Source organism: Mus musculus, chromosome 6 (assembly GCF_000001635.26).
Source record: "Mus musculus strain C57BL/6J chromosome 6, GRCm38.p6 C57BL/6J".
Classification (NCBI taxonomy): domain Eukaryota; kingdom Metazoa; phylum Chordata; class Mammalia; order Rodentia; family Muridae; genus Mus; species Mus musculus.
In genome coordinates, this window is record NC_000072.6 from 127,778,886 (window position 1) to 127,798,014 (window position 19,129).

The 19,129-nt window shown below is 47.1% G+C and overlaps 1 long non-coding RNA gene and 1 other non-coding gene across 2 annotated transcripts in view; one reads left to right on the plus strand and one right to left on the minus strand.

Annotated features, from left to right (window-relative positions):
• Positions 1-310: 310 nt before the first annotated feature.
• The window catches only part of Gm40402, a 35,113-nt gene continuing 16,294 nt past the window's right edge, over positions 311-19,129 (plus strand). Inside the window, exon 1 of the long non-coding RNA XR_001785370.2 lies at positions 311-17,579. This is a non-coding gene — a long non-coding RNA (predicted gene, 40402). The remainder of the gene's footprint in view (positions 17,580-19,129) is intronic.
• Positions 9,199-9,258, minus strand: Mir7233 (microRNA 7233). The gene has a single exon (NR_106092.1). It is a non-coding gene; the product is annotated as a microRNA 7233 (primary transcript).

Below are 19,129 nucleotides of genomic sequence, written 5' to 3' on the forward strand. Positions count from 1 at the left end.
CCTAGTAAATGAGAGTGGGGACACACAGCATACAGTTGGATGTGACAGATCCACAAAGCTGCATCTGCTGTTGGACTATGGCACACAAGGACAAGTGAAAAAAAAAGTCTACCCTATCCCCAAGGCCAGAGCACCTGTCAACTTAGGAATGGCTATAGACAGAGTAACTGCACCTAACTGACACCTATCAACCTACATTCCTGCCCTCAGCACTGTCTGTCACATCTGCTTAGTAAGTTCCTGCTCTCAGGGGTGTTACTCAGATTGCATAATATCTTTGCAGGTATGGAAGGCATTGCTTGAGATATATATATATATATATATATATATATATATATATATATCTGTTGGGAAAATTCAGCTTATACAATGCCCATCCAAAGACACCAGAATTTAGCTAATGTATACTGAAAAATGTGGAATTTGTCACAAGAAGGAAGAAAAAGATCCAGCACGTGGACAAGAGGGTGGAAGAATGAGGATGGTGGTGTCGGGACAAATTGTGTGCCTGCGTGCCCATTCTCAGCTTGCAAAGATGGTCCTGCTACTTGGCTTATTTCTTATTTCTTCTCTTATCTCCCTCTTCATTCTTCTCTTCCCACTCCTTCTCCCCTCTCTCCTCTTCACTAATCTATCATCAACCCTTGCAGACACCATAGGCTACACTCAGTATCTGTTAACTTTTCTTCCTGGTCCAAGAATAATACCTTGAAACATTCGATTCAAAGTTTCCAACCCAAAGACTCTCCAGATCTTGCCTTCTCCCTTCTGCCTCTTTTAGTCTCTCAACAGCAAGAACAAAGAGGAACCGTTTCTCTTCCTTCTCCTGGTTGTGCAGTGGAGTCTTTGAAACCACTCTCGGCACGCCTCTTCCCCAACCTGGCCAGACCTGTAGACTCACAGCCTGCATTTTTCTCTGTGAGGAGTCATGCAGGTGAACAAATGGGCCCCTGGGTCTTTTTCTTCCAACATCTCAGGTACAGATCTATGACATCAGTAGGATACTAGAGCTTGTATCACACTAAGTAGCAATGCTCCAGGGACCCCCTCAATCCCTCTTCTGATGTGGTGCCTGTAAAGGTCTTCCTGGGGGCTTTTAGGAGACTCACGCCATGCATATTCACAATGACCTTGAACTCCCCTGGGTCACCTTCTGTAAATTTAGATTTCCCGGCTGCCACCTGCATTGACAATGACCTTCATAAGAATGTGGAGTCCCTTAGCTGCTGAATGGCCCAGTGAGGCTCCAGCATCCACCTGTGTGCTGAGGCTCAGAAAGTCTCCTGCAGAAACTACCGATTTCATCCCATCTCTGCCCCTAACCCATTCCTCAGAACAAGTGCAAATGCCACAGTCCAGAAGACACACAAAGAAAACATGTGACCTTTCTCATGGACATCTCTCCTGTCTTCTATTTACACAGTAGACTCAACACAAACACTGCTCTTTTTCAGCCACACCCAAAAGTGCCTTTAATGGTTCATCTACCTTGTCAATGCGACTGGACTTAGAATCACCCACGAGACATACCTCCACGTGTATCTGAGGATGTTTCCAGAGAGGTTTAACAGAAAACCTACCCGGAATGTGGGCATCAGCATCCTATGGGCTGGGATCCTGGGGCAAAGGAGGAAGCCAACTAAATGCTAGCTTGCATTCACCTCACTCCACGTCCTGGGTATGGAGGCAGTGGGACCCACTACCTCACACTCCCTCGGCCACTCCTTCAGCACCATGATGGATTGTACCCTCAAAACCCTTCCTGATGCTTGCTTTGTCAAGCACTTTGCCATTGAGCAAAGTAACTGATGTCATGCTCATACAGGGCAATTCACAGAGGATGACACTTTGGGTTGAGGGGAGGCCTGGTTCTCATCAAATCTCAGGCTCAGAATGTAGGAGCTAGAGCCCTGGGAATCTTCTGGTGGCCTGTGCATGTGGCCACTCCTTTCCCTCTGGGTTTCTGGTTTGCTCAGGTTGCATGTAAGTTATCCCCCCCTCTCTCCAATGTAGCTGAGTTACATTCTATGTTATATTTCTAGGGTGGTAGGTGTCCCCATTTGTGGGAAATCCTAGAGTGGGGACCGTTCTCTCTTAAGCTCTGTAATCATTCCTATTACAATTTCCAAAATCCTCTTGTCATGGCTTCTTCTCTGTCTCACCACCACCAAGGCCTAGTGACTCCCGGGGAAACAATCCTTTTTATCTGCGAGCTGCTCCCATCTATCTGCTGCTGATGGGTCGACATGTAATGAAGACATTTTGGAGGACTGTCCAGCTTCCACAAAAGAATGAATCTCTAATGGTGGGGTGGCGTAAAGCATCAGATACAGGGTGGTGCAACCATACCTTGGAGTGCTCCCAAGTGATCCCAAACCCATAAAAGCATCTTATACTTGTATATAATTGTAGTTACATAATTCTAAGTCCTTTTGCCAACTGCTAAGTTGTACCCTGGTGAATGAGCTTCAGACAAAGCAGGAAGCTATAGGAGGCTACTGTATAGGAGCAGAGAAAAATGTCAAATTACAGTCCCAGTTGTATACCACACATAGCTGAAGTCCCCAAGGTACTGGGTCAGTTAAGACAGAAAGACCCCCTGGGAAATTGGGACTGGCAGCAGTCTGGGTCTGCCCTTAAGGTCCTCTATACTACCAAGTTTCACGTCTTCAACATTTAGAGGTGTTTGGTCAAGCCAGATTTGTGGATCGTATTCAAGTCTTCAGTAGTAGTACCATGAGCCCTGTGACTGATGTTCAAATTACAGACACTGTTTCAAGCTCTTAAGGCAGGCAAAGGGAAGAGGGAGGAGGCAGTATTTAGGAAGCTTGACTACCTGGAGCTCAGGTATTGGGGTCTCAGAAGTATTCAGCCATACCTGTCTTCAAAGTTTGTCTTTAAAAAAAAATTAGATACCAGAAAAATAATCAGTCTTGCTGTCAAGTCAGACTTGAAGAGATGGACCCTGTGGAATTGGACCATTGTCCATGTACACTGGAAGGGATATTAGAGACATGCATCTGGAGACTGGCGCTTCTGGGTATCCATCCTACAAGGCAGCCCCTTTCATCTTCCTACTCCACTTTACAGCGCCCACTACCACATTGTATTCAGAGGCTTTTCAGTGGGGCTCAGGCACATTGAAGCATGCCTACAAAGCCGGGACGGGGAGCAACTGCAATAACCAGGAGGGCAAAGCTGGCAGGAGACCATGCTCATGCCTTCAGTCAGTCCTCTTGGATAGATGGGATAATTCTAATGCAGGTCCTATCCTAAGTTATAGTGGATCTTCACGGGAGACATTCAATTTCTCCATTAACAGCAAGAAAAGAGGGCGAGCTTTCCCGGTAGATACTGTAGCAACTGCTTCCTTAGGAGAGTTTCAAAAGCCAAAAAGCAAAGGAGGTGATGACGTGGCCAAGGGAACTGCTTTCAAGTTGATTCTGCCTGGAGCTAGAACAAGAAATCATGGCTCTGAAGCCTCCTTCTACAGTGTACATAAAAAATATTGACCAAGGGCACGGTACAACTTGGAGCACAACTAGTTATGGACAGTGTCTGCTTGCCCTCACATCTGGACAGGTGAGGACAAAGTGAATGGCTGGGGCCAGTGACGAACTGCAGAAACCGTCAGGGACCCACAGATTCAGGCTGGAAACACAGCTCCGCTTGGCTCTCCCAAACACAACAAACGGGAAGCAGAGGGCAGAAATTTGAAGGTGAAGAATTATTTTAATTAAACAGTTAAAAGTTGTTATGGAGCCTGCTCTGTGGAGAGGCTTCCTCAGGGATCCAGGAGGAATACTGCACCCTTCCTGGCAGCTCAACATGCAGCCAGACCAGCCTCCTTTCCATTCACAGCCCCAGCCAGTGGGTGCCCAAGGGGCAATGCTGTGGGTCAGCCCTGGACCAGCTTCCAGAGGCAACATCTCCCCCAAACAGGCCTCACATCTCCCCAAACCACTTTTTGACTGGCCTCTGCCTCCATCCAGCAGGGCTGGCCTTCTCCAGGATGCTCAGCCACTGGGTGTATTAAAAAGCCTCTCTTGATGCCTCTCTCCATCCAGTGCTGTACGTACCTATGGTCCTGGGCACTCAAGTCTGCCTCTATGCTTCATTCAATAAGAAAAGCTATTGAGGTGTATTTACTGCAAACCACAACTTCCATCTTGGGAGAAACATTGTTTTCCAATCTTACTTCTAGGTGCTCCAAGTAAATTTAATGGACAGTAAACATCTAACAAATGGTACAATTCTAGACAGGCAGTTGTAACTTTTTTCCCAAAGTATCTTTTATTGTTATTATTTTAATTATATGCACTTGTGTGTGCAGGAATCCTCTGGACCTGGACTTGCAGTTGTATGAGCCACCTGATGTGGGGACTGGGAACTGATCGCAGGTCCCCTGCAAGAACAGTATGCGTTCCTAAACACTGAGCTGTCTCTCCAGTCCTTTCCACACCAGGTGCAAAAAAATCCTAAGTGCTAAGCCAGAGACAAATCTTTTCTACAGTTTTCATTCATACAGTGCGGCTGCAAGACTGGCGGAGACTAAGACCTTTTACAAACACTGCTACAGTCTAGTCACTGATCTTGAACAGAACTCAGTCCGCACCTCCTCAGCCATCATCCCACTGCGGAGTACAGAAGGCTGCCTTGCTTTTGCTGTCTGTAAAGCACAAGTGTGTACAACTAGCAGAGTGACCTCTTGACTCCTTTTGATTTCCATGGTTTTGCTCTTAAATAATGACCTTTAGTGATTTTGTGTGTGCAAGCCAAGGAATGGTAGGCTCTGAGCCCCTGTTAGTGGACGTAACTTTTCAGTCACACATTTGGCGATCATTTTGATGTCTTCCCCAGTCCCACTGATTTTGTGGTTCCATCGCCCTTTTTCATGGACACTGTCGAAGGTCTGTTGTCACTCTTCAGCTTGTTTCTTCTTGCAAGCCCTTCCTGCCTCAACCCCCAACGGCCCCGTCTCTCTCACATTGTCTTGGCACCGTGATGTGTTCAGACATGGTTATATCCTTAAGCACACTACTTGGCTTCTTGGTCATGCTATTTATGCTTGGATTTCATTTCTGCTGCTTCTGCTTTTACTTCTCTGCTCTACCCTACTCTCTAAAACTCCTTACAGAGAAATGATGAACTGGCCAGATATACTTCCCATCTCAACTCTGAACTCTCCAGTCCTATATGTCCTCATCTTCTCAGGTGACATAGTCAAAGAGACTATGTTTCCACAGATTCTCCACATCTATTTGCTCTGCTATCTGGACGGATCTGTTGGTTCTCAATGTTGAGCTGTTTGGTTCCCAAGGCCTCTCTGTGCATCTGCCAGCCACGTTTATCTCAAAGCTCCATTCTGCTTACACTATTACCTTTTCCTCTGCTGCAAACTCTGATTAATCAGTACATCCTCACACATAACATTTGTGTGCATAAAAGGTTCTGTGAGCCTCGCAACCAGGAGAAAGGTGCTGTATGTACTGTGAGCAAGTTTTGCTTCCTTCCTTCCAATATAAGCAAGGTGCCTGTCACTGGTAGAGTGAGGAGGCAGCAGGGGTGTCTGGTTTTGGCTTACGTAGACTGAAGAGCTCCACTTGGATCCTGTGACCCAAGGTCTGAGATATCCATGTCCAGGGCAGTTATGGGACAATCACTATCTGTCTTGACAGCCACAGCCACTCACTCCATCCTGTGCTCTGGGCTCTTCCATCCTACCTCTGTCACTTACAAGCCCAACACACATTCTTCACGTGTGTAAATGGTCTGAAGCAATACTTCCTTCAGAAACTGACTCCATGGACTTTCCATGTTTCCGATATTTCTCCCAGTTTTACTGCATCAAAGACAGTTCCTGCTTTCTCTCCCCTGTTCATAGTTTTAAAACCTACACTGCTCTTCCTTGGGGGAATTTGACTGGAAAGGTGAGGCTGTCACTTTTGTTTAATCCCTCCTCTAGGGTGAAAATACTAGATATGTTCTCAATAAATAGTTGTTGGATGGATAAATGGATTTAACGCTTCCTCACCATTTAAAAGTTGTTCACCTTTGAAAAAGAATTGTTGCTTCATTAATTTACAGAACTGTTTTTTGCCTCTCTTGCCACTCAAATTAAGTGCAGAACTTAGTAGGATCCTAAGAGCCCAGGTAGGCAGAAGGTTTTTTTTTTTGTTTGTTTGCATGAATCTCTAGAAATTGCTCCAAGGATTTCTGGATTCCCCATGGATAAACCTGGCAAAGACCCTAAGGGCACTAAACAGGTGACCTGTGTGTTGGCTCCCAACTGCAAAGCCAACTTTTAACTTTCCTAACGTATTAGGGAAGTTTTGGTTCCAGAGGTGAGATGGGTCTTTGGCAGCACAAGAAGTAGATGAAACCAGTCTCTAGCCTTCAGTTTTGAGGTACACGTCAAAGGTCATGTCTCACTTTGTAGCATCTGAGCAAATGTCAAAGGTAGGCTTTCTTTTTTTCTGTCATTCACCTTCCCTGACCAGGCAGCGGTCAGAACCAGCTGATGTGCTGTGGCATCTCACAGAAGCGGGGGAGGGGGCAAGCCAAGGACCAAGATGTCCCAAAAGACAGATACGCACATACACGCACTGAAGGAAATTGCTCAACAAAAAGTGGACATATAACTACTTTTTTGCCGAGGAGAATATGAGGGGCACGCTACTCAATTTGTAGGGAAATTGTAACATCATTTTCCCCAATTCCCAGAATCTAGAAGATGAACCCTAGCTATGGACCGGCAACATGGTGGCATAGTATCACTTTGTAGCTCCACGAAGGTATCGATGAACATCTTGCAGTGATGCCATCTGATTCCATTGGAGAGTATAGTCTACCCTTGTCTTGAAAATGTGAGTCACTCCTCTCTCAACTCATCTGGGCCCTGTCTTAGTTAGATCCAGTTAGTTTCGTTTCTGTAAATCCTTCCCTGGGGCTGGCTTCTCAGCACATGAGGGTTCTCTCCTTGCCCTACTTGGCCCATCAATATAGATGCTACCACAGTCACTTTGACACGACAAGAGTTGGGGAACCTTAGTCTAAAGTTGTGTCCTTCAGCTCTGATTATGGAAAACATGGACAGTGGGGATGAACTAGACAGCACACACAGGGAGGGGAGATTGGCTATGCTTATCCATGAAGCATTCATCATGATCAAACCAAAGCTCCTTCACCTGGCCTTGGATACAAACTTTAAGTTTGCTCTTTAACCAAAAACAGGTTTCTCATAGTTGCGCCTCCATCGCCATTTCTTAATGGGGATAGTCCGTTGGGAGGTAGCCACGGTGAGAGCCGTATACAATGAGAATACAGTGGCTGTGCTTCTCAGACTCACGGAACCAACAACTGAAAAAGTTCAGGAACATTCAAAGAAGGGTTGAATTAGGACCACATCATCTAAAGCAGGTAAGACTGTCCTGAGAACTCTGTTTTCTAAGTCAGAGTGGGGCGACCTTTTTTGAAGCTCCCATCCTACGTCTTTGCATAAAATGTTTCTGAACTTTCTTATATGACAATTCGACAACTAGAAGACAATAATATCCACTGCAGAAAAAAATCAAGATGCAAGAGGAGATGAAAGCCTAGCCAGCCAATCCCTCCCTGTGTTGCACAAGCTCCTGGTCACAGCCTCAGTTATAATCTCCAGAGAGCAGAGCCACACCTTCGTTTTATCCATCTCAATACTCAAAGCAGCATGACGCACATAGTAGGTGCTTTTAATTTACCAGTTGAATGAATGAGTGAATGAATGAACACATATCAGTAACTTAGGCCCTCTGCCTCTCCTTACTCTAAAACACTTTTGGACTAGGAAGCCTTGTCAATAAAGCAGCTTTAAGAGTATTGATTTGAGGACCCCATAGCCACCACCACCCCCCCTCTCAAACCACAGAGGCTGATGATTCCCTTTAAATTGCCACCCCAGGTTCCCCAGGTGGGGGTTCTTGAGGACCAGCTCCTACAGAGGCAGAGCCTTTTCCTTCCATCTCCCATCAGATAGACAGACTCTCAGCCCAGTTCCCATCAGCTCACAGTGTGGCTACATGCTCAGATGCTCACAGTGTGGCTACATGCTCAGATGCTCACAGTGTGGCTACATGCTCAGATGCTCACAGTGTGGCTACATGCTCAGATGCTCACAGTGTGGCTACATGCTCAGATGCTCACAGTGTGGCTACATGCTCAGATGCTTACGTCCAGAACCCCAGCCGTAGCTGCAGATGCTTTACAGGTAGAAAAGACAAGCTACCCCAGGAGTTGCTGTCAAATTTAATGTTCTGTCTTCATGGGGTACGGGAGTACGCTTAACAAAAAGTTGTTTTGCAAGGACTTGTCTGTTCTGCCTTGTCTTGTGACTTCTCTAAAGAACACTAAGACAAACTCTTAACTTTAAGAGATTATGAGAGAAAGATAGGGAATGTGTGTGCCAACAAGATAGGAACAAGGTCCAGAGGCCAAGAGAGTTTAAAAGCCGTGGCATGGACCTGCTAGCAGGCACTTCCCTGGTTCACTGTTTATGGGCCTGACTTCTTGAAGGAAATGGTCTAAAATGGTCTACTTAGGACTGGCTGGTTCAGACACCATGGCCCAGAGAAGAAAACTTGTGTTCTTTATTAAGGACCTCCAGAGAAAAGGACTCCCCCATGCCCAGACACACGACTGCCCCAGCAAGAAGAGCTGGTGTCTCTAAAGTGTGACGATCCCTTAGAGCTGAGATCCCTTCAAATACTCTTAACACTCGGCCTCAGAGGGACTGGAGAATGTTTAGGTCTTTGTCCTGGACATTCAGAGTGTTGGGAAGGCAGAGAAAGTGAGTTTGGAGTAAAGCTGCTCTTAGGAACAGCTACCCAAAGGAGGGGCTTCCCTCCAGATCATGATTATTTTAAAGCATCTAGACTCGTCTCTCTTCTTTATTTATGACAGGTAATAAGGCTCTTTCATGGAGAAAGGTGTCTAAAAAGAGAACTCGAGGCACAAAATTTCTGACTCTTCAGCCCCTCTTCCCCCACATCCCTTTTCTGCAACAGTACGATTTGGTTGGAAGAGAATAAGAGGATACTGGGATGAAACCCGACGTACCCGTCCTAAGAATCAGCTGCCCTAGCTGCTCATTCCAGGGCAGGGGGTAGCTTGGCTTTCCCACTGTGGCCAGAGGCTATCTCACCACTGGGGCCTTGCAAGGCAGTAGACCTAAAGGCAGACAATATAGATCAAGACTTGCTTGCCATCTATCTGTCCCTAACTTCTGCTAGAGACCCAAGCAGCAAAAACCAGTCATGTCTAGCAACATGGAAATGATATAATTGCCCCCATAGGGTGGGGTCCGGCAAGGAGGCTTAGCCAGATGGCAAAGCTGAAGAGATTCCCAAGGGGGAAGGCTTAGCAGTGGCTAGCGTGGCAGAGACTCTCAAACCTTTTAAAACAAAGTCAAAGTCCAGGATGGAGGCTTAATAACCTCTGTGACAAATTGTCCATGGGAGAACACAGAGGCAAATCAAGGATCTGCCAGGCCTCCAGAGAACCCCAGGCAGCCAGCAGGTGAAGCCCCACTCCGCTCTCCAACACTACTCAGTCTCTCCTCAACCCTCAAGTGTCTATGCTTCTTCCTCCCTGCACCCATGAGCACCACCTTCCTCCAACCCTCTCTTGGCCACCCCAGGATCCCTCTGGAGCCACTGGATTCAATCAGGACAAAGGTTATATAGAACTCGGTATCACCAATCAGGAGTTCCCTCCTTCCTGGGACTAACCAAGCAGTCAGTAATGGGTGATCTGAGTCTCCCATTGCCAGTTCTCCAGGTCACCACGCTGCTGCAGTGGGCCTGGCCCTGGGGGACTTGCCCTTCTAAAATTGAGCTGATATGGCAGTTCCTTCACCTAAAGTTGAGCTGACGGTTCTTTGCCGCCAAGGGGAGTAGAAAGGTGAGTAAGAAACAATTGAGCAGAAGTTTGAACGCCTCCTAGAAACATTGCCAAGTTGGAACTGCTTCATTTTCATGTGTCTGATAGCCTAGCATGTCCAAGGACAATGCCAGGTGTCCTAGGGATATAGAGATAAATAAGACATGATCCCTGTCCTAGAGAGCCTTTGCCCATGCGATAACACTTGACTGAAAGGTAATTGCCAGATAGGGAAGTGAAGGTCTTGGGAGGCCATCTAGGAATAGCATCTCAGAGAGACTTCCGTCGTGTAACTCCTGAAAACTACCTTAAGCAGTGAGGACAGTTAAGAAGAGGAAGCTGCTGGACTAAGCATGGGCTTGAGGTGGATGGGGTATGGGCATGGGGCCTGCATATGGATGGAGACAGGGAAATGTCCACTCCTAGGAAGGACCAACCCCCTCAGGGTAGAAGCAGCAGAGGGGCAGACATTGGGTGCAAAGCTACCAGGAAGAGTGGGCCCCACTCACTGTGCACTTACAAGTGAGGCAGATGCAAGCAGAGTATACAGAAAGATAAACACCTACGTGACTTCATTCTCTTCTCTGGGTGCTCGGGAAGGCAGGCACCCTAACCTTACCCAGAGATTCAGCAGCTCCTTCGAAGACACCCAGCACAAATGTGGCTAGGCTAAGAAATGGGGTCTCTTTGAAGCCCATTCTCAGGAGCACTGTGTGGTGGGGAAGGCCCTTGGACATCCCCATGGAGGAGTTTACACTTCATCCTGATGCCTGGGAGCCCCAGTGGGTTTTAAAGAGAAGGGAAGCGCTATAAGATCTGCATTCTTAATGACACTGCCCACTGTGCTGTGGGTAAACTGAGGGCCCAAAGAGGTAGGGGGTGGCTGTTGTAAAGAGGCTGTGAGCTAGGAAATGCAGACGGGCATACAAGAAGAGCCCTTGTGAGCAGTCCGAAGGGGAAACCAGTGAGACAAGTGACCACATAAGAGGAGTCACCAAAACGAGAAGGAGCTGTGAACTTGGCCAGCTGGGCTGAGCACTGGTCAGGGTCCCCATAAAATGTGGACCTCGAGCGGCTGGAGACAGTATTTACCAAGACCACAGGTAATAAAGGAAAAAAAGACAGAGGTGTGGAGTTACTCCAGGCAGGGAAAACAACTGTGATTCATGTCACAAGCACTGCAGACTGAAGCTGCCAGAAGCTTCCACAAGATGTCTGCAAGCTTCTAGTCTTCCAGTGAGGCAGGGAAGAGAGGACGACAGGGAGACGGGAAACCGCCAGCTAGAAAATCACAGGCAAGGGCGGAGGTGGCGCTGTCACGTGCATTTTGCAACCAGTCCTCCATGAGCCTTTCTGGCTTTTGAGACCTGAAAACTAGAGTCCACCGGACCTGTGATGCAAAAGTCAGTCGTGGTGCAATCCAAAGGGTCGACAGAGAGTACATGAGTCATAACGGTTGAGAAGGGGCGGGGAATCCCCCAGAGACACCGACTGCAAACAGTACTTGTAAGTACTTGACTTTTATAAAAGGAAGTGGTGACAGGCCAGTGTCACAGAGTTTAGAATGGTGAGTCGGAGCCTGGAGAAGAACAGGTAATGAGGGGGACATTAAAGGGGGTGAGGGGAGGTAAATGATGTAAGCTCCCTAAGAAAGGGCTAGCTTTAGTCAAAAGAAAGAGAACTTTCTAGCAAATTTTGGAAGGAGATGCTACCGGGAGGCATGGACAGGAAGGGGCCCAGCAATTAGAAAGCTCTTCCTCATACAACTAAAGTGACTTTGGCCTTGGGATAAGGGGGTGAAATCTGTTTGAATCACAGGAGCAAGCTGGCTGAAAGTGGGCTGAGAAACCCAATGAGAGGGTCCACTAGCTAACGCAGGGGACAGATGCAGAGTTGCCTGGATGGAGGATGAAGGCTTTGGGCAACTCCAGGATAAGCCATGGTCACAGGGTCTGCACTGGCCACAGTCACTCACACTGTGTGATCTTTGGCAGCTCTCAGTCACCCCAACAGGAAGCAGAGGTTATCTGAGGGCCGGGACCTCATGTCTGATAGCACAGGGATGAGGACAGGGGGCTACCGCAGACACAGAGAAGTCTAGATCATCTAGGCCTCACTGGTTCCGTGCCTCTAACCCAGAGACCAACCTCTCCTTCCTTGCCCACGGCTGGCATTGTCATAGATGTTGGTCTGTCATGGGTGCATTCTCTACTCCATCCCCGCACTGTTCTTCCCCCCAAGATCTGGCTCCCTCAACACATTTTCTCCCTCTGCTGCCAGGCACCTCAGTCATGCACCTGGTTATATACTTGTTGCTTCTGTTTGGGCCTCTACAAGTCCCTGAGTAGTGAAGATCAGATGTGTGTCTAGGTGACAGGCCTCCCCTCAGCTCCCCCCTCCTTCCTCAAACTGCCCATGAACTGAGCAAAGCAGGCTCCATGGGCTGAGGAAGCTGCTCCTTATCTCTATCCTCTTCTGCTAGCCTATCATTACAGTGCTGTATAAACAGCCCCGTGCTAGGGGTCGGAGAGAACGCCACTTGGACTTTCCAAAGATCTTTGGCATGGACAAAGTTGAGGAAAGGGAGGCTCAGAGAAGTTAAATAGCCGGTGTCCTGTGTCACACAGCTTGTTAGTGGCTGCCCTGGGATTCAAATCCAGGCCTGACTTCTACAAAGGCAAGCGCTCGTCAGCCTCTTTGCCCACACCTGCGTCCCCAGGCAGAGCTTTTGACAAACTCATGCCGCCATTCATTTGTCCATCCACATAGCTGTTGGTTCTTTGGTCAAGGCTGGGCATTTCCAAAGCTGGCTGCAAACACTATCTTAAGACTCAGAATGGTCAACTCTCTGAAATAGAACCCATTTCTTAGGGTTATCTATACACCACCTTCCACATCCGGAAAGGACTCCACAGACCCTTCCAATCACCCTTTGTTCTTGCTTACAGAAGATGAGAGTGTGAGAGAGAGAGGGAAAGAGAGAGAGCTTATAGGAACTGCACAGTATGGTGCTATTGTCCCCCACACTCACTGTGGAAGCTTTAAGTTTTCCCAACAGTTTTTCCAAAAAAAAAAAAACCTCCATAATTTTTATTGCTGGGACAAATCTTCAGGCCTTGGGAGAGCAGGCCTTGGGAGAGTGTCAGTCTCCCACTTGCTTAGCATCCCTGCTCACAACCCCCTCCACACTCCCACCTTCACCTCCACCCTCACTCCCACCTCCACCCTCCCTCTACCCAGACTTCACCTCGAAGGGTCCTATCCACCTAAACTGGGAGGGGCCCTGAGCCCCTGCTCTCTACCCTCCAGGCTTGTTAGACAAACTGGAGAATTGAGTTCCAGGATGGGGTCTGAGCATCAAAGTGGCTACTGAATCAGTATGGCCAAGAGGCTCTGTTTCCAGAGTGAGGGAGATCTGGGGAACACCAGAAATCACAAGATGGAGAAAGATGGCTGAGAAGTATTCAGAAGCAGGAGAGGCTCCTCCGCCATTTGATAACAAAATATTGTGGGGGTTTTTGTTTGTTTCTTTTCCTGGCAATCCTCTCCAGATCCAAATGTTGCTTCTTTGAAATCTCTGCAACCACACTGGTCACACCTGGTCCTTGGGAAGATAGGCTAAAGAGGGATGTTGTTCTGGCCACACCAGCTGACCTGCACCTGCTTTGCAGGGACCACTTAGCTCTACATCATGAATCTGCCTGTCCCAAGAGTCCAAAATCTTGCTGTTGCTGGGCTAAATGCCACGTATTCTCCCCAGCCAGGCTGTGCATGCACTGGGGTCATGGTTAATGTAGACATCAGGCTCAAGGGCTTCTGCCAATACATTAATGTATCTTATCTGCCCAGGACAACTGTTAGAACCAATCGGGTGGATCCAATCACTGTCCCTCCACTGGCCTCGGCGGTCATTAAAAATGAAAACGTCCAAGAACCTCCGCCAGAAGGAGCCACATGAACCATGAGAGGACTACCTTTGCTTACTGTGACTTCAGTTCCCACAGCAGCTATTAATTCAAGCAGTAAAGATAGTTTGAATTTGGTTCTGATCCTGCCAGACAGCAGCATATAGGACACAGCCTCTGCTGGAGGCGGGGCAACAAATCAGTTTCAACTTCATGAGCCACGGTGGCTGATCCCAGCCAGCCATGTCCCTCTGCTGCCCTTAGGTCCTGGGATAGAACCCTCTGCTCCAATACTTCCTGATGTTCTCATATCAACGCTACAAAGTCAATATGGCACTGAGGACAACTTTACTAGTGAGGAGCCACCTGACTCTCTAAAGCAGACCCAGACAGATTCTTAAAACACTTTTGTTGCCTCAAGTTTCTGATTTGAGTTGTTGGCACAGGGGCAGATCACTCTTTTGCTCCTCATAGTGGCCTGTGTTGAAATCAGATGGTAAGGGTGGCTAAGGGTCAAATCAGAAAGTCAACTCTCTCCCTGTAACAAAAGCTACCAAGGGTGGACCCTACACTCCAACTATGCAAACTATACTGGAATCACTTCTGGGTTTTAAGACAAAGCATTAGCTGCAGTCAAGAGCTGGATGTCAAAGGTGAACGACTCACGACGATACTTTTTCTCCTTTGGCTGGGGTTCGGGGCTAGGAGTGAGAGTGACATTCCTTGTTTTTTTGTTTATTTTGTTTTTGTTTTTTGTTTGTTTTTGTTTGTTTGTTTGTTTTACAAAAGCAAACAGGCTTAGGGAGATTTCGTGGCCTTCAATAATGTGCAGATCTGGTCAGGGGCAGGGACAAATATGTATCTTGTTGTATGGTCTCCCTTCTCATCACTGAAAGAAAAAACTGGGAGTCCATCACACCTGCCATGCCAGACCAGCAAGCAGTCTCCATCAGGACTCTAAGCCCACAGACAGCATAAGGCAACATTAAAGGCCATCCAGCCTTAGCCCTCTGTTTACAGATAAGAGGACTCAGGCCCCAAGAAGAAAAGTGACTTGTTCAAGGTCACACAGCAAATTAGTGGCAATGCCCAGGCTTCAAGTCACATTGGCAGAGTGCGGTGTATGCCAGCAGCCAACCTTCCCCTCCAGCAGATACACCTAGACTCTGTGCCTGGATCACATTACGGTCTCCTGTTTCTCTGTCACTCTTCTTGGGGGAAGGAACAGGTCTGTACTGGAGTAGCTAGGGCTTCCTTTTCAACCAGGTGAAAGCCCCCTCTCCCAGTCTCTCCAGACATTTTAGGTGGAGGCGTTTACAGTTCTTAAGTGTCCATATCTGTCTCCGCCCCAGAGATAAACCACAGAAGAATCCAGATCTTCCTCTTTCATGTTTGCAGCTGTCCTTGCTGCACAGAGGGAAGGTAGGTAGGAAATAGCCGATGCCTTTATAATTCAAGACGACAAGGTAGACTGCTCTTCCCCGCTGGACAGCCTCAAGTCATCCCTAAGTCCACCAGTGGCGTTATCGTTTATAGTCCCCTCACAGAAACAAAAGTTCAGATTTCAGGATCTGATGTCACACCTGACACTGATGCCACTCCCGTCTAGAAAACTAAATGTCCTTACTCTGCCTCCTGAACCTAGTTGTGTCCTGTAGTCTGTCACTCACTGATTCCATGTTAAGCTTGCCTGTCTGTCTACCAGAAATCCTAGAATAAAGCTCTGCAATCCCTCCTGACCCCGTCCCATCCCCAAAACCTTTTATCTCCCTCTTGACAAATCACTGTCTACCCGGATTCCGTTACAGTGTTTGGGTTTGTTTTTATTGCTGTTGTTGGTTGCTTGGTTTTTGTTTTGTTTTTTCTTGGTTTTTGCTTGGTTTTTTTTTTCTTTTCTCCTTAAATGCAAAGAAAGCCTCTTGGATTATTTTCACCATCCACACCTAGCAGGGAGCTCAGAGCATAGAGTAGCCCTGAATAAATAGTAAATAAAGGAATTAGTATGTACTGTGGAAAAAAATACATTCTCCCTCTATCATTCAAGGCCTGGGAAGAATCAACTACTACAGAAGAGAAAATAGGTGTGGGAACCTACAGAAAAAAAAAAAAAAACTCAGATGAGAGAGCAGATCAAAGGAAAGGAAGGCACCTCCTCATGCTTGGTACCTCCCTTAGTCTTTCTTAAACACACCAAAAAGTGAAACCCCTGTCCCATGGGTTGGAGAGGAGAAGTCGTGCAGCTTCAGTACACTTTGTAGCCAGCATCTGTGTGGTTAAGGAAACAAAAGCCATTCCTTGGTCAGGGGAAATGTGCTCTCTGACCCCTTTATGGCTTAAAGAGGTGAAATGTGCTCCACCCCTTCTGCTGTGACCTCCGTTTTGTTTTGTGCTCCTAAACCAAAGTCACTCACTGTTCACAGTGCCCCCCAAGCATGAAGGGATCCACCCCACGCCTTCATTTGGCTCAACAGCCAAGATCAACAGTGCAACAGATGGGGCCTCCCTCTGCTCCATCCCATGTCTCCTGCAAATGAAGCAGTAGGTGGTGGGTCTCATCAAGAAGAACTCATCATCTTGCTAAGAAGAATTCTCTCCTTTAGGAAAGAATGTGCACCAGCCACACCAGGCTCTTGTGTAAAGAACATCAAGACTGGGGGGGGGGGTCCTCTTTATAATTGACATCTCTTCTCCTGGCTAGTCTCCTCCTTAGCCATTAAAGAATCTTCAGAACACAGCTCTCCTACAGTACAGGCTTAGCTGAGCCAAGAGGAAAAGTTAAAACCAGGGCTTTCCCTCTACGTTGCTTTGAAGCCCTCACTAGGATTTCATGGAAGTCCAACTTCTTTAGGTTATGGAGAAAAAGCAACTATAACCTTCCTTGATATTTTAATCTACCTCCTAATCTCCAGCCTGGAAAGAAAGCTTCATAAGAAGAAGATAAGGACACCCATGTACCAGTGTGTGTGTGTGTGTGTGTGTGTGTGTGTGTGTGTGTGTGTGCGTGTGTCCTTGCCCACAGCCCACAGCAAATGAATGACTCAGGAGACACTCTCAGGACATCTTCTTTGTCTGTCATATTGAAGTCTACCTTTCAAAGCCAATCATTAACAATATTGTCTCCATCCTCCCAGATGGCTCTGTCTTAACAAAACCAAACCCTGATCCCAGAGCTTTTCTTCTGCTAATTTCACTCTTTCTAAACACATTTCCCCAGATATGTGCCACTCACTGCCTTCCAACGGGAACTGACTCCTATTGGCTTAAAGTAATGAATACTTTCATCTGCCTCCAGTGAGGCTACTAGATCACTAGGGAGAATAATACATATATTCATCTGACTTAAACTGGTTCCCACTTCTCTCAGCAGGAAAGTCAATAAAGCTGGTTGAAGCTGGAGGACAGGTGACCCCTGGCTAAGCATTTTTTTTATCTCTTTGCTCTTTGACCACTCTCACCAGCCTCTCCTATATGGCATCATTTGTATACTTGGTATGGGACAAATAGGTCCTTCACAGGAATAAATGAATAACTCCTTCTCTGTCTGATGCTTGTACCCCACACAAGAAGACTGCCTACTCCAAGATAGTGGGGAGGCTACTTCAGAAGAAAGAGAAAGAGGAGTTGGTGTCTGCTGACACGGTGGGTTCTATCCAATGAGGTCAGAGGAGGGCTGTTGGCAGCTTCCGTTAAATTCTGTTGGGGCAGGCAAGTGGCCACTGGCAGTTAGTTCTGTGGTGAAGCTAAGGATGCTGGGATAGAGTAAGTGAGAAGCTGGCCCTTACATCATGAGCCTCACACAAGTGCCCAACGAAATGGAAAACAAGAGTGAAGGGTAGTCACAAATGATGCCAAGGCCTCTTGTTAGTCTTTGGCTTCCATATCCTTCCTCAAAACTTCAAGTGCTCATGACCCAGTATCTCCATCTCGTGCCAAGGCCTGGGTGCCAAGGCCTGTAGGTAAAGCTGAGGAGCAAGGAGGACAGAGGATGCAAATATCGCCCCTAAGCTACAAAACACATTGTAGTCAGGACACGGATGTCTGTAAATGAGTCCCCTCAGGCCAGATCTACTGAGAAAGTGCAGTCTCTCAGCCTCAGTAAAGTGGGCAAGTTGAAGTAAGTCCTGACTGATTTCAGGGGACATCCTGTACTCCTTCCCACTTAGTGCCAGAAAGTCTCATGAAGATCAGTCCATCAAATAGCAAGCTCTGAGCCTTTTAGACACTAGTCTTCTTGGAAAGCTGGTTAAGTTCTTTACTAGTGTGTGGTACTGGAGCTCCAGCTCTAAAATAAGAAAGCCCTGAATTTTTATTCTGGATCGCGTTAGGAACTGGATAAAGACTTTAAACAAGTTACTTAACCTGTCTAAACCTCAGTCTCCTCAATCTGTAAAATGGGGATAGTATTGGGTAAAGCACTAAACAGTGTAAGGATCCTGTTCAATCCATGGTTACCTTCCATACTCCTGTGTCCCACTCTGCTACTCTCTCCTTTCTTCCTCTCCACAACTCCTAACTACATCATTGCCTATAGTCAGCAAGAAGGGTTCCCCCTCCAAATTAGGCAGTCTCAGACAGTCTAGAAATGTCTAAGCAGACCTGACAGTCCAACCAGCTGCCTGGGTTTTTGAAAAGCCTAAGAAGCTGGTGATGTCCAGAATGTCACGTGGATTTCCCACTAAAGCTCGTTAGGTCTTTTAGAAAATGACCCTCAACCCTTCCTCTAAAAGAGCCACAAGGTCATTTTGCTCATTTGGTACCTGAGATGGGGGCTGGATTGTGGAAAGGGTCAGCTGGGCAATGAGTGACATTACCCAGCACCCAGCCTGTGTCTGTGAGCCACTTCCGAGTGCCTTGATCCCTTGACAGAATCTTCACACTTCAACACTTCAAGTTTAAGTGGTTCAGTGATGGCCAGATGGAGGTCACAAACAAAACCCTGATGGGGCACAGGGAACGCTTTCATTAATGATTCATAGTTAATTGGTGTGTTTGTGTGTGTGTGTGTGGTGGTGGTGGGGTGTTTCTCTCCCTCATCTTCAATACGATGATTCCTTTTCCAAATTTATGTAAATTTGTGGGTAGGTAGCATTTTAGAGACATTGTTTCTAATTCTTTAGGAGAAAACCACAATGGCTACCTACATTCTCTATCAAAGAAGGTTTTCAGGAGACTATGCAAGTTGAGTGCTGGTGACTGGCACGCACAGAGGCTGGGCTGATAATTGGTAGGGACAATTTGGTTTTCTGTGTTTCTTCCTTCACCACTCAGGAAATCTCAGCTCCTTCAGTATTGGCTTGAAACGAGACTTA